Source organism: Salmo salar, chromosome ssa01, assembly GCF_905237065.1.
Source record: "Salmo salar chromosome ssa01, Ssal_v3.1, whole genome shotgun sequence".
NCBI lineage: Eukaryota > Metazoa > Chordata > Actinopteri > Salmoniformes > Salmonidae > Salmo > Salmo salar.
Genome location: NC_059442.1, coordinates 125,710,802 through 125,722,365, shown reverse-complemented (window position 1 = coordinate 125,722,365; position 11,564 = coordinate 125,710,802). Strand labels below are relative to the sequence as shown.

Below are 11,564 nucleotides of genomic sequence, written 5' to 3'. Positions count from 1 at the left end.
CAACTAGTGTTATACTAGTCCCACTACTGTGATGCTACAACCAACTAGTGTTATACTAGTCCCACTACTGTGATGCTACAACTACAACCAACTAGTGTTATACTAGTCCCACTACTGTGGTGCTACAACTACAACCAACTAGTGTTATACTAGTCCCACTACTGTGATGCTACAACCAACTAGTGTTATACTAGTCCCACTACTGTGGTGCTACAACTACAACCAACTAGTGTTATACTAGTCCCACTACTGTGATGCTACAACCAACTAGTGTTATACTAGTCCCACTACTGTGATGCTACAACTACAACCAACTAGGGAGAGAGAGAGAGAGAGACGACAGACAGACAGACAGAGAAAGAGACAGCGAGAGACAGACAGACAGACAGACAGACAGACAGACAGACAGACAGACAGACAGACAGACAGACAGACAGACAGACAGACAGACAGACAGACAGACAGACAGACAGCGAGAGAGAGAGACAGCGAGAGAGAGAGACAGCGAGAGAGAGAGACGACAGACAGCGAAAAAGAGAGAGAGTTACAGAAAGAGACGACAGACGGAGAGAGAGAGAGGAGACGACGACGGACAGACAGACAGACAGACAAATGGCTCAGGGAAGCAAAGGGAAACATGAAAGCAGAGTTGAAACCTGAAACAGCATCAAGCTGCCAGCAAAGAAACTTAATGACAAGAGAACTAATGGGGGAGAAAAGACTGGGGAATGATGTGGTGGTAAACGAGGGTGGGCAAACTTTCAGCTATTCCCAAAACACCATGGGAAATCAATTAGTCAGACACATCTCTCTCACACACACACCAGCAAAACCGAACCAGCGCTGGACCATTGCACTAGTGTGTAACATCTATAAAACCTGCAGAAGATCTGAGGTATAGCGCGATTGACATTTCAAGGTAATTTCCGATTGAGCTGATATTTGCTGACTTTACCGTAAATGTGGCCCCCGCGAACATGGGAACATTGCCGTCAAAATGTGCATAGTGGACAAGACACGATGGGATTGAATCTGGCCTTAAGTCTGTGGCTGACACAGTAGCTAGATAAAAGCGACCCGGGGCCACAGAGCACACCAAGGTACATGAATCCAGCCAGCCAACTTCGCGGGAGGGAGCCAAACATCAGGTCGGACAGTCAAGACACAGACCGACCAATCCAGCAGGCCAGCACACCCCAGTCGCCATGGCCCCATCTCTACACACATACACCACACTGTTGTTTACGTTGTCCTGACGGTTTATAAAGCATTGCTCTGTGTCCTGGGCTATAAATCACACACAGTGTTGAGATGAGAACCCTGGCTGCTACATCTGCAACACATCAGGGCATATAGAGAGACGAAGACAGCTAGCTAGACAAAGCCTGGTCTATCGTCTCTCTGTGTCAGCTCTGTCCTGACTGTGGAAGACCTGGGTTCAAACAGTAGGCCCTATTTATTTTCTTTCAAATGCTCTGGCCGTGCTCGATTGAGCTTGCTTGGATCTGGCACAATGAAAACAATGGAATAGTCCCAAAAGCGCAAGCCCTGCCCATCTGGCACTTCGTCTCCAGATAGGCTCAAGCAACCGCTCAAAGTATGTGAACGAAAGCAGGACTAGTCTCTGTGCTTTAGCTCCGCCTCTGGGCGGAATAATGCCTTAAAGGGATAGTACATGCAAAATCTAGATTTGGGTCAAATTACCATGACCTTGAGTTGTGTCTGAAGCCCCACAACATAATCCACAATAATCCACTATTTACTTATGGCTACAGCCTGGAGTTTGGATATTAGCGTCGTCAGATGTCACGAGCAGATTCAGACGCATTTCGGTTTAATGAATTCTAACTGGACTAGGTATCCCCTTACCCAATCATTTCCCCAAAAACCGCACCGCAAGCTGCAACTTCCTCAAAAACACTAGGGGAAACACTGACGCTGCCTTTTGCGAGGGTGATGGGTCAACGCCCCAGGGTCAGTCAGGGGTCAGGTCGCAGGTTGACACATCAAGTTCGTCAAGTTGTAGTGCATACAGATCCCAAAGGAAATCCCCCCGCCACACTGTTTTGTTATTACAGCATAACACTTAGTTACACACTCTTACCCCACTGGATGTTCTAGAGAGGTTTTCCAACGTTTATTTGGCTCCTGGACGGCCACCACAAACGTCCAGCAGACACACTCACCGCACGCTAAGGCTGGTTCTCTGACTGACTGACACTGCGCCTCGGTAAACACTAATGATGGAGAACACACCAAATTTCCTGACAAACACTAACATGTCACCGATCGGTGTCTCACTTAATATTGCGACTGCATCCTCATTGGGGGAAACACAGACAGTCGTTTTTAGAACAAAAGAGCAGAGGAGTATTTACTAGTCACGAAAGCGTTCACCTGCGTTTTCTGTTATGTTATGGCTAAAGTGGACATCTAATTTAATCAAATAGGCTATAGGCCTAATCTAATTTATTCTAGCTAACCTAATATGATAAATTAAGGAGCACACACACACGTTTTATCCACTCAGTGTTTGTGTGTGACTTGAGGCCGAGTGGCCAGTGGGGTTAGAGAGGCCAGTGGCCTTGCTGCTGAGTCAGAGGGTGAACACACACACACACACACACACACACACACACACACACACACACACACACACACACACACACACACACACACACACACACACACACACACACACACACACACACACACAGAGAGCTCATTTTTCGGTTGACTGAGCAGCTCTGTACACAGGGAGCGACGCGGCGTCCGGGCCTCCCAGCCCCCAAGCACTACTATCCAACTCACTGAGGGGACTCCCTCCCTGTAACACAGCCTGTGAGGAATGGTTTCATACCCGCCGCAGTTTCACCGGCTTATTCAATTATCACATTAACATTACGAGAAGCCGACTGCCACGAGGAATAACCCAAGGACATTCCCTCCTCGTCTATACTGTCACCGTACACAGAGCCTGTGCAAGTCCCAAGGACAGTGGGTCCTATCTGACACGGTGCTGCTACCCAGTGCAGTGTGCTACTAGCCTAGATGCATTAGCCAGGGCGGCATGGTGACCCATTCTGAGATCCTTACCTTGCGCACTACTTTCCTCTTGTCCCTCTGCGGCCCGGTGTTACGGTCTCGGGATGGGTTCGGGGACCTCTACCTGGCAGCACGAAGAAAGAGGTCAAAGATCAGGCATCGACACCTCCATCTGTGTTACATCCACTACTACACATTGTATTCATAGAATAATAAATCATATATTCATTCATCACATTGATACAACCTATTCCAGACAATATTCAAAAGGAGTCATTTATGTAATTTTGTTGATAGAGAACTCTTTCACCCCCCCAAGCTGAACTGAGGAAAACATCACAGTTCTAGGCTGGCTTTCTGATACACCACTCCCTAATTCTCTCTCTCTGTGTGTCTGTGTGTGTCGTGTGTGTGTGTGTGTGTGTGTGTGTGTGTGTGTGTGTGTGTGTGTGTGTGTGTGTGTGTGTGTGTGTGTGTGTGTGTGTGTGTGTGTACAGCAGCACCAGGAGAGGAGAGCAGAGCAGAGCCTGAGGGCAGGCATGCTAGGCAGGCAGCTCCGTAATCGCTCTGGACTGTGAGCTCCACTACTGAGTGATTACAGGTGCCTCGAACAGAGCAAGAGACACACACACACACACACACACACACACACACACACACACACACACACACACACACACACACACACACACACACACACACACACACACACACACACACACACACACACACACACACACACACACACACACAGCGGCTCCATTCACTGGAGTTGCAGTGCGATGGAGAACCAACCCTCCAGCAGGTCATCAGACAAACCGATACAAACACTCAGTGAATAGTTTCCAATCGACAATCATTCTCAACGGCCAGTGTGAGTTGACTACAGCACTTACAGAGTCCAGACCGAGGGATGAGGGAGCCCAACCTCAGCCCTTTTCTGCCGTCCTAATCCTTCTCATCTAAGTCCCCTGAAGTCCAGTATGAGAGGGGCTCACACATCTCCACATCTCAAGTGTGTTTACCGACAGCCACACTGAGGGTTTAGCAGATCCTCCATCTGAGCTGTTGCTCTAACTCTCCTCCTCTCTTTTTCCTCCTCTCTCCACTACCCCACCAACCACAAATCATCTCCTCTCCCTCCCTCCAACTCTCCTTTCCTGTCCTGTCATTCAGCCCGCCTGTCCCCGAGTCTGGAGATTGTTTGATGATAAATACGGCGGTGAAAATTGTTTTCTCGCCCAGAGACAGTGACACCGCCAGCACATCTCTAATCTCTACGATGGAGGAGAAATGCATTTGCATCTCTGTGACTGCTGCATTTATGAGCCACCAGCATCTTTTATCCTTGGAAAGGGAAAGTAAGGGGCGGTGTTATGAATAGAGAGAGAAAGAGAAAGGAGAGAGAGAGAGAGAGAGAGAAAGGAGAGCGAGAGAGAGAAAGGAGAGAGAGAAAGGAGAGAGAGAATGAGAGAAGCAAAAGGCCTGTGCTTCATTAAAGCAGACCACAGAGGAGTCTGGTGGAAACATTGTCAGCCATAAGCAGCTTTTCATGATTTTACAACAATAGCAACACAGTCAGGATCCTCCAAACTGCTTCCACCAGTTTTTACAAGGGAACTGAGCAATGGGAGGTTTATGATTTAGTAAAATATTGACAAGTCTTCTGACTGGCTGGTGCAGCATAAAGGGAAGGTCAGCTGTCTGTGTGCGCAGTGCATTAACTGTCAAAATGTCTAAAACAAGAATAACTCTGGTTGCCTACAGAATATATATCAACATAACTAGATCATACAAACACCAGCGAAGGGCTGGCACAATTACTGTATACTGTACCTGTGTAACCGGCAGTTATGGATGAAGACTGTCCTGAAAACAAAGAAAACTCTAGAACCGTTTTTGTTTGTTTGTTTATGGTGTTGGGGGGGGGGGCGAACAACTGACTGAAGACAGGACGGCCGGGCAGTTGCTCCTTACTGAAACAAGCAAGGTCTTGTAGCAAACAGTATTTGATGTTAACTGATGTAGCTCATGCGATGGAATGTATTTCTTGTAATGCCAGTTGAGTTGAATCAACAAATCACAGTACATATTGATGTGTACACATCCTGCTTTTACTTCCTGCTTTGCTCCTATAGGTGCAGTTGCTACGGCCACCAGTACACCCACTACGCAACCATTGACTTGAATGGGGACGACCGTTCTAATAATTCTATTTCTATGCCAGTCAGGAGGGGAGGAGAGGAGATATTTTTAAACATGTGCTATTCGAATGGTTATTACAGAGAACGCAGTCATTTGGCTGGTCAATTACAGTCATCCACCATTCCATGACCGTCACAGCCCTACCACAAAACTGATTCACCAATTAACATTTCTATGATTATTACAACGTTTCCATTCCTCAACTGCACAGAGAGGAGATTTTATAATCTCAGAATGCTGACTTGGTGGGGGGCCATAGAAATATAATTCCTAGAAGGGAAACTCCCATTCAAGTCAATTTCTGTGATGGGTGGACCGGCAGCTATGTTGAGTGTACTTCTAGGCTTTTTCTACAAGCTTTCTGGGCTACTTGTTAGATGATTAAAGGGACTTTAAAGTGTTCTTTGACCTATCAGCTAAAAAGACTCCTAGCGCTGTGTGTGCATTGAACAGGTTCCAGCAGCACTCTCATTAAAAACTGTAGCTAGGCTAATTGCGACCTGATCAATGGGCTGAAAAAATCTTGATTACACTGCAAAGGATAAAATATTTTATTTTGAGATTCTGGCCTTGTATTGCACTGTGACCCTCATTTAAGGACGTGTGGATAAAGAAATACGCTCAGAAAAAAAATAAACGTCCCTTTTTCAGGACCCTGTCTCAAAGATAATTTGTAAAAATCCAAATAACTTCACAGATCTTCATCGTAAAGGGTTTAAACACTGTTTCCCATGCTTGTTCAATGAACCATAAACAATTAATGAACAAGCACCTGTGGACCGGTCGATAAGACACTAACAGCTTACAGACGGTAGGCAATTAAGGTCACAGTTATGAAAAAAACTTAGAACACTAAAGAGGCCTTTCTACTGACTCTGAAAAACACCAAAAGAAAGATGCCCAGGGTCCCTGCTCATCTGCGAGAACGTGCCTTAGGCATGCTGCAAGGAGGCATGAGGCCTGCAGATGTGGCCAGGGCAATAAATTGCAATGTCCATACTGTGAGACACCTAAGACAGCGCTACAGGGAGACAGGATGGACAGCTGATCGTCCTCACAGTGGCAGACCATGTGTAACATCACACCTGCGGGACAGGTACAGGATGGTAACAACAACTGCCCGAGTTATACCAGGAACGCACAATCCCTCCATCAGTGCTCAGACTGTCAGCAATAGGCTGAGAGAGGCTGGACTGAGGGCTTGTAGGCCTGTTGTAAGGCAGGTCCTCACCAGACATCACCGGCAACAACGTCGCCTATGGGCACAAACCCACCGTCGCTGGACCAGACAGGACTGGCAAAAAGTGCTCTTCACTGACGAGTCATAATGTTGTCTCACCAGGGGTGATTGTCGGATTCGCGTTTGTCGTCGAAGGAATGAGCATTACACCGAGGCCTGTACTCTGGAGCGGGATCGATTTGGAGGTGGAGGGTCCGTCATGGTCTGGGGCGGGGTGTCACAGCATCATCGGACTGAGCTTGTTGTCATTGCAGGCAATCTCAACGCTGTGCACTACAGGGAAGACATCCTCCTCCCTCATGTGGTACCCTTCCTGCAGGCTCATCCTGACATGACCCTCCAGCATGACAATGCCACCAGCCATACTGCTCATTCTGTGCATGATTTCCTGCAAGACAGGAATGTCAGTGTTCTGCCATGGCCAGCAAAGAGCCCGGATCTCAATCCCATTGAGCACGTCTGGGACCTGTTGGATTGGAGGCTGAGGGCTAGGGCCATTCCCCCCAGAAATGTCTGGGAACTTGCAGGTGCCTTGGTGGAAGAGTGGGGTAACATCTCACAGCAAGAACTGGCAAATCTGTTGCAGTCCATGAGGAGGAGATGCACTGCAGTACTTAATGCAGCTGGTGGCCTCACCAGATACTGACTGTTACTTTTGATTTTGACCCCCCCTTTGTTAGTCACATGTCTGTGGAACTTGTTCAGTTTATGTCTCAGTTGTTGAATCTTGGTATGTTCATACAAATATTTACACATGTTAAGTTTGCTGAAAATAAACGCAGTTGACAGTGAGAGGACGTTTCTTTTTTTGCTGGGTTTACATCTAATAGCATGGAAAAGATCTTGCCAAAAAATATTGACAAAAGATGTTGACAAACCAGGTAGCTAATCTAGACTACCACATAATAAAACAGGTTTACAGCAGGGTTTCGCTCAATTCAGAATTCCATTCTTACATTTTAATTGAACTTGAAGTGGTAAACAGGATACAGAAGGTCAATTAGAATTTGAATGAAAGGATATAGAATTGTATTCAGTAAAATTCAATGAAATTCAAATGCCTCTTCTATTCTATAGTCGGTGTAGTCTAAAAATATACTCAGTGGCCAGTTTATTAGGTCCACCAGTCGTTCAAGAAAATGGTTTGCTCCTACAGACTGAGAGTCACATGGCCGTGGTTTCACCTGTCTTTGTGCTTGTCTCCATCCCCCTCCAGGTGTCGCCCATCTTCCCCATTATCCCCAGTGTATTTATATGTGTGTTCTCTGTTTGTCTGTTGCCAGTTCGTTTTGTCCGTCAAGCCTACCACTGGTTTTCCCCTTGTTCCTGTCTTCTAGTTTTCCCGGTTTTGACCATTCTCCCTAACCTGAACCTGAGCCTGCCTGCTGTTCTGTACCTTGTCACACCGCCCTGGGTTAATGACCTCTGCCTGCCCTGACCCTGAGACTGCCTACCGTTCTGTGCCATTTGACTCTGATCTGGATTACTGACCTCTGCCTGCCCTTGACCTGTCGTTTACCTGCCCGTTCTTGTAATAAACTTTTGTTACTTCGAAACTGTCTGCATCTGAGTCTTCCCTAAAATGTCATCCAGACAGGCATCCAGTTACTATTCAATTGAACGTTCACAACTTAGAGCGTGGTATGATCGTCAGTGCCAGGCGCGCCAGTTCCAGTATCTCAGAAACCTCTGGCCTCCTGGGCTTTTCATGAGTCCAGGGTTTACAAAGAATGGTGCAACAAAACCAAAAACATCCAGTCAGCGGCAGTCCTGTGGGCGAAAACAGCTCGTTGATGAGAGGTCGAAGGAAAATGGCAAGAATTGTGCAAGCTAACAGGCAGGCCACAAACAGGAAAATAACATCGCAGTACAACAGTGGTGTGCAGAACAGCATCTCGGAACGCACAACTTGTCGGTCCTTGTCGTGGATGGGCTATTGCAGCAGACAACTACACCGGGTTCCACTCCTATCAGCTAAAACCAAGAAGAAGTGGCCCCAGTGGGCACGCGATAACCAATAAAGGAGTAGAAAAGCAGTGCCTGGTCCGGCGAATCCCAGTTCCTGTTGCTGCAGGCTGATGGCAGAGTCAGGATTTGGCGTAAGCAGCATGAGTCCATGGCTCCAACCTTCCTGGTGTCAACAATACAGGCTGGTGGCGGTGGAGTAATGGTGTGGGGAATGTTTTCCTGGCACAAATTAGGTCCCTTGATACCAATTAAGCAACATGTCCATCCCCCAAAGAATTCAGGCTGTTCTGGAGGCAAAGGGGCACCTGAGCCGGTACTAGATGGGTGTACATAATAAACTGGCCATTGAGTGTACACAAAACATCAAGCATGTCGTTATATATATATATATACCAGTCAAAAATTTAGACACATCTACTCATTGAAGGGTTTAACTTTTTTTGTACTATTCTACAATACATTGTAGAATAATAGTGAAGACATTAAAACTATGAAATAACACACATGGAATCATGTAGTAACCAAAAAAGTGTTAAACAAATCAAAATATATTTTATATTAGAGATTCTTCAAAGTAGCCACCCTTTGCCTTGATGACAGCTTTGCACACTCTGCTACTTCCCAGTCCTTAATAGGAATGAAATTCTACAGTATTTCAGCAAATGGCTGAACGATTTCTGCATAGTGCATCTCAAATCAAATCAAACTGTATTTGTCACATGCGCCGAATACAACAGGTGTAGACCTAACAGTGAAATGCTTACTTACAAGCCCTTAATAACCAACAATGCAGTTTTAAGAAAAATACCCCCCCAAAAAAGTTTAAAAAGTAAGAAATAATTAAAGAGCATTAGTAAAATAACAATATGGAGGCTACATACAGGGAGTACCGGTACAGAGTCAATGTGCGGGGGCTCCGGTTAGTCGAGATAATTGAGGTAATCTGTACAAGTAGGTAGAGTTATTAAAGTGACTATGCATAGATAATAAACAGAGGGTAGCAGCAGCGTAAAGGGGGGGGGGGGGGACAATGCAAATAGTTGATTAGATGTTCAGGAGTCTTATGGCTTGGGGGTAGAAGCTGTTTAGAAGCCTCTTGGACCTAGACTTGACGCTCCGGTACCGCTTGCTGTGCGGTAGCAGAGAGAACAGTCTATGACTAGGGTGGCTGGAGTCTTTGGCAAGTTTTAGGGCCTTCCTCTGACACCGCCTGGTATCGAGGTCCTGGATGGCAGAAGGCTTGGCCCCAGTGATGTACTGGGCCATACGCACTACCCTTTGTAGTGCCTTGCGGTCGGAGGCTGAGCAGTGTCCATACCAGGCAGTGATGCAACCAGTCAGAATGCTCTCGATGGTGCAGCTGTAGAACGTTTTGAGGATCTGAGGACGCATGCCAAATTCAAGTCTCCTGAGGTGGAATAGGTTTTGTCGTGCCGTCTTCACGACTGTCTTGGTGTGCTAGGACCATGTTAGTTTGTTGATGATGTGGACACCAAGGAACTTGAAACTCTCAACCTGCTCCACTACAGCCCCATCGATGAGAATGGGGGTGTGCTCGGTCCTCTAATTCCTGTAGCCCACAATCATCTCCTTAGTCTTGATCACGTTGAGGGAGAGGTTGTTGTCCTGGCACTACACGGCCAGGTCTCTAACCTCCTCCCTATAGGGCTGTCTCATCGTTGTCGGTGATCAGGCCTACCACTGTTGTGTCATCGGCAAACTTAATGATGGTGTTGGAGTTGTGCCTGGCTGTGCAGTCATGAGTGAACAGGGAGTACAGGAGGCGACTGAGCACGCACCCCTGAGGAGCCCACGTGTTGAGGATCAGCGTGGCGGATGTATTGTTACCTACACTTACCACCTGGGGGCGGCCCATCAGGAAGTCCAGGGTCCAGTTGCAGAGGGAGGTGTTTAGTCCCAGGGTCCTTAGCTTAGTGATGAGCTTTGAGGGCACTATGGTGTTGAACGCTGAGCTGTAGTGAATGAATAGCATTCTCACATAGGTGTCCCTTTTGTCCAGGTGGGAAAGGGCAGTGTGGAGTGCCATAGAGATTGCATCATCTGTGGATCTGTTGGAGCGGTATGCAAATTGGAGTGGGTCTAGGGTTTCTGGGATAATGGTGTTGATGTGAGCCATGACCAGCCTTTCAAAGCACTTCATGGCTACAGGCAGTGTATGTAGGTGTATGTAGGTGTATGTAATATAATAAACGTGGCAAAAACAAATTCAGACATTAATCAAATATTTTTTTACAACGATGAGGGAATTCCAAGTTAGAGGCGCGGTGCCTTCAAAACAGGTTCCTGTCAGTCATCTAGTGTATTTATAAATCAGTAATCAGTATAAAACAGGAAATGTGACATTGTTTTCATACTCAGAAGTGAGGGAGCAGGGTGTGACGTGCTTAAGCAGGCCCATGCCAGGATGAGGCCGACCAATAACTCGATCAATGCAAAGACTCCACAGTTGTCCCTAGATGAAGTAAGGCAAAAATAAACCACTATTTTGAATTGAGGCATCAACTGAACCCAAATTAATTCCGGCAGGGGAGGAAAGAGAGAAACGCTGCGTGTGCAGAATAACCACGCATTCTGCCGTCTCTAGCTCGACAGACAATTTGATTGAGGCATTAAACACCACTGAAGCATCTCATGTAACCCAGCCCTAGATTGATCTGGTCAATCGTTTTTTTTTTTTTAACACCAGTCTGACACATCATTTGCAGAGAAGAACTAAAAAAAAAATTCAGACAGATGCACATTTCAACTGTATTCAATACATGTAGACTGCTATACTAGATGAAACTAATGGGAAAACGGTCCATTGTGAAATCCACAGGCGTGTTCATGACACCGGTTAACCTCTCGCAGATATGGATTCTATGTAGCATAGCCCTATAGGCCGAACACAAGACAAGACGAGGGAAAGCAGGCTGCTGATTGATTACATCATGACCTCCGACCTCTGACTCATAAAGGAGTCTGAAAACAATGGCCGGCTATGGTGAACGACATGAAAATCTGTTAAGAGAGAGACTGGTGTATTCAATAAGAACCAAGGGACACCACAACAGGTATTTCAAAACGGACCCCGATCATTTGTCAG

At 46.5% G+C, this 11,564-nt stretch overlaps 1 protein-coding gene across 8 annotated transcripts in view; it reads right to left on the bottom strand.

Annotated features, from left to right (window-relative positions):
* Positions 1 to 11,564, bottom strand: part of LOC106561621 (spermatid perinuclear RNA-binding protein) — a 123,390-nt gene that overhangs the window by 91,183 nt on the left and 20,643 nt on the right. For 7 of the 8 annotated variants that reach the window (XM_014125805.2, XM_014125775.2, XM_045688338.1 and 4 more), the window contains one exon: positions 3,097 to 3,169. The gene's annotated coding sequence lies outside the window, so the exon portion shown is untranslated. Of the gene's footprint in view, positions 1 to 3,096; positions 3,170 to 3,941; positions 3,961 to 11,564 lie in introns of those variants that run through there. The other variant, XM_045688332.1, reaches the window with a different exon arrangement.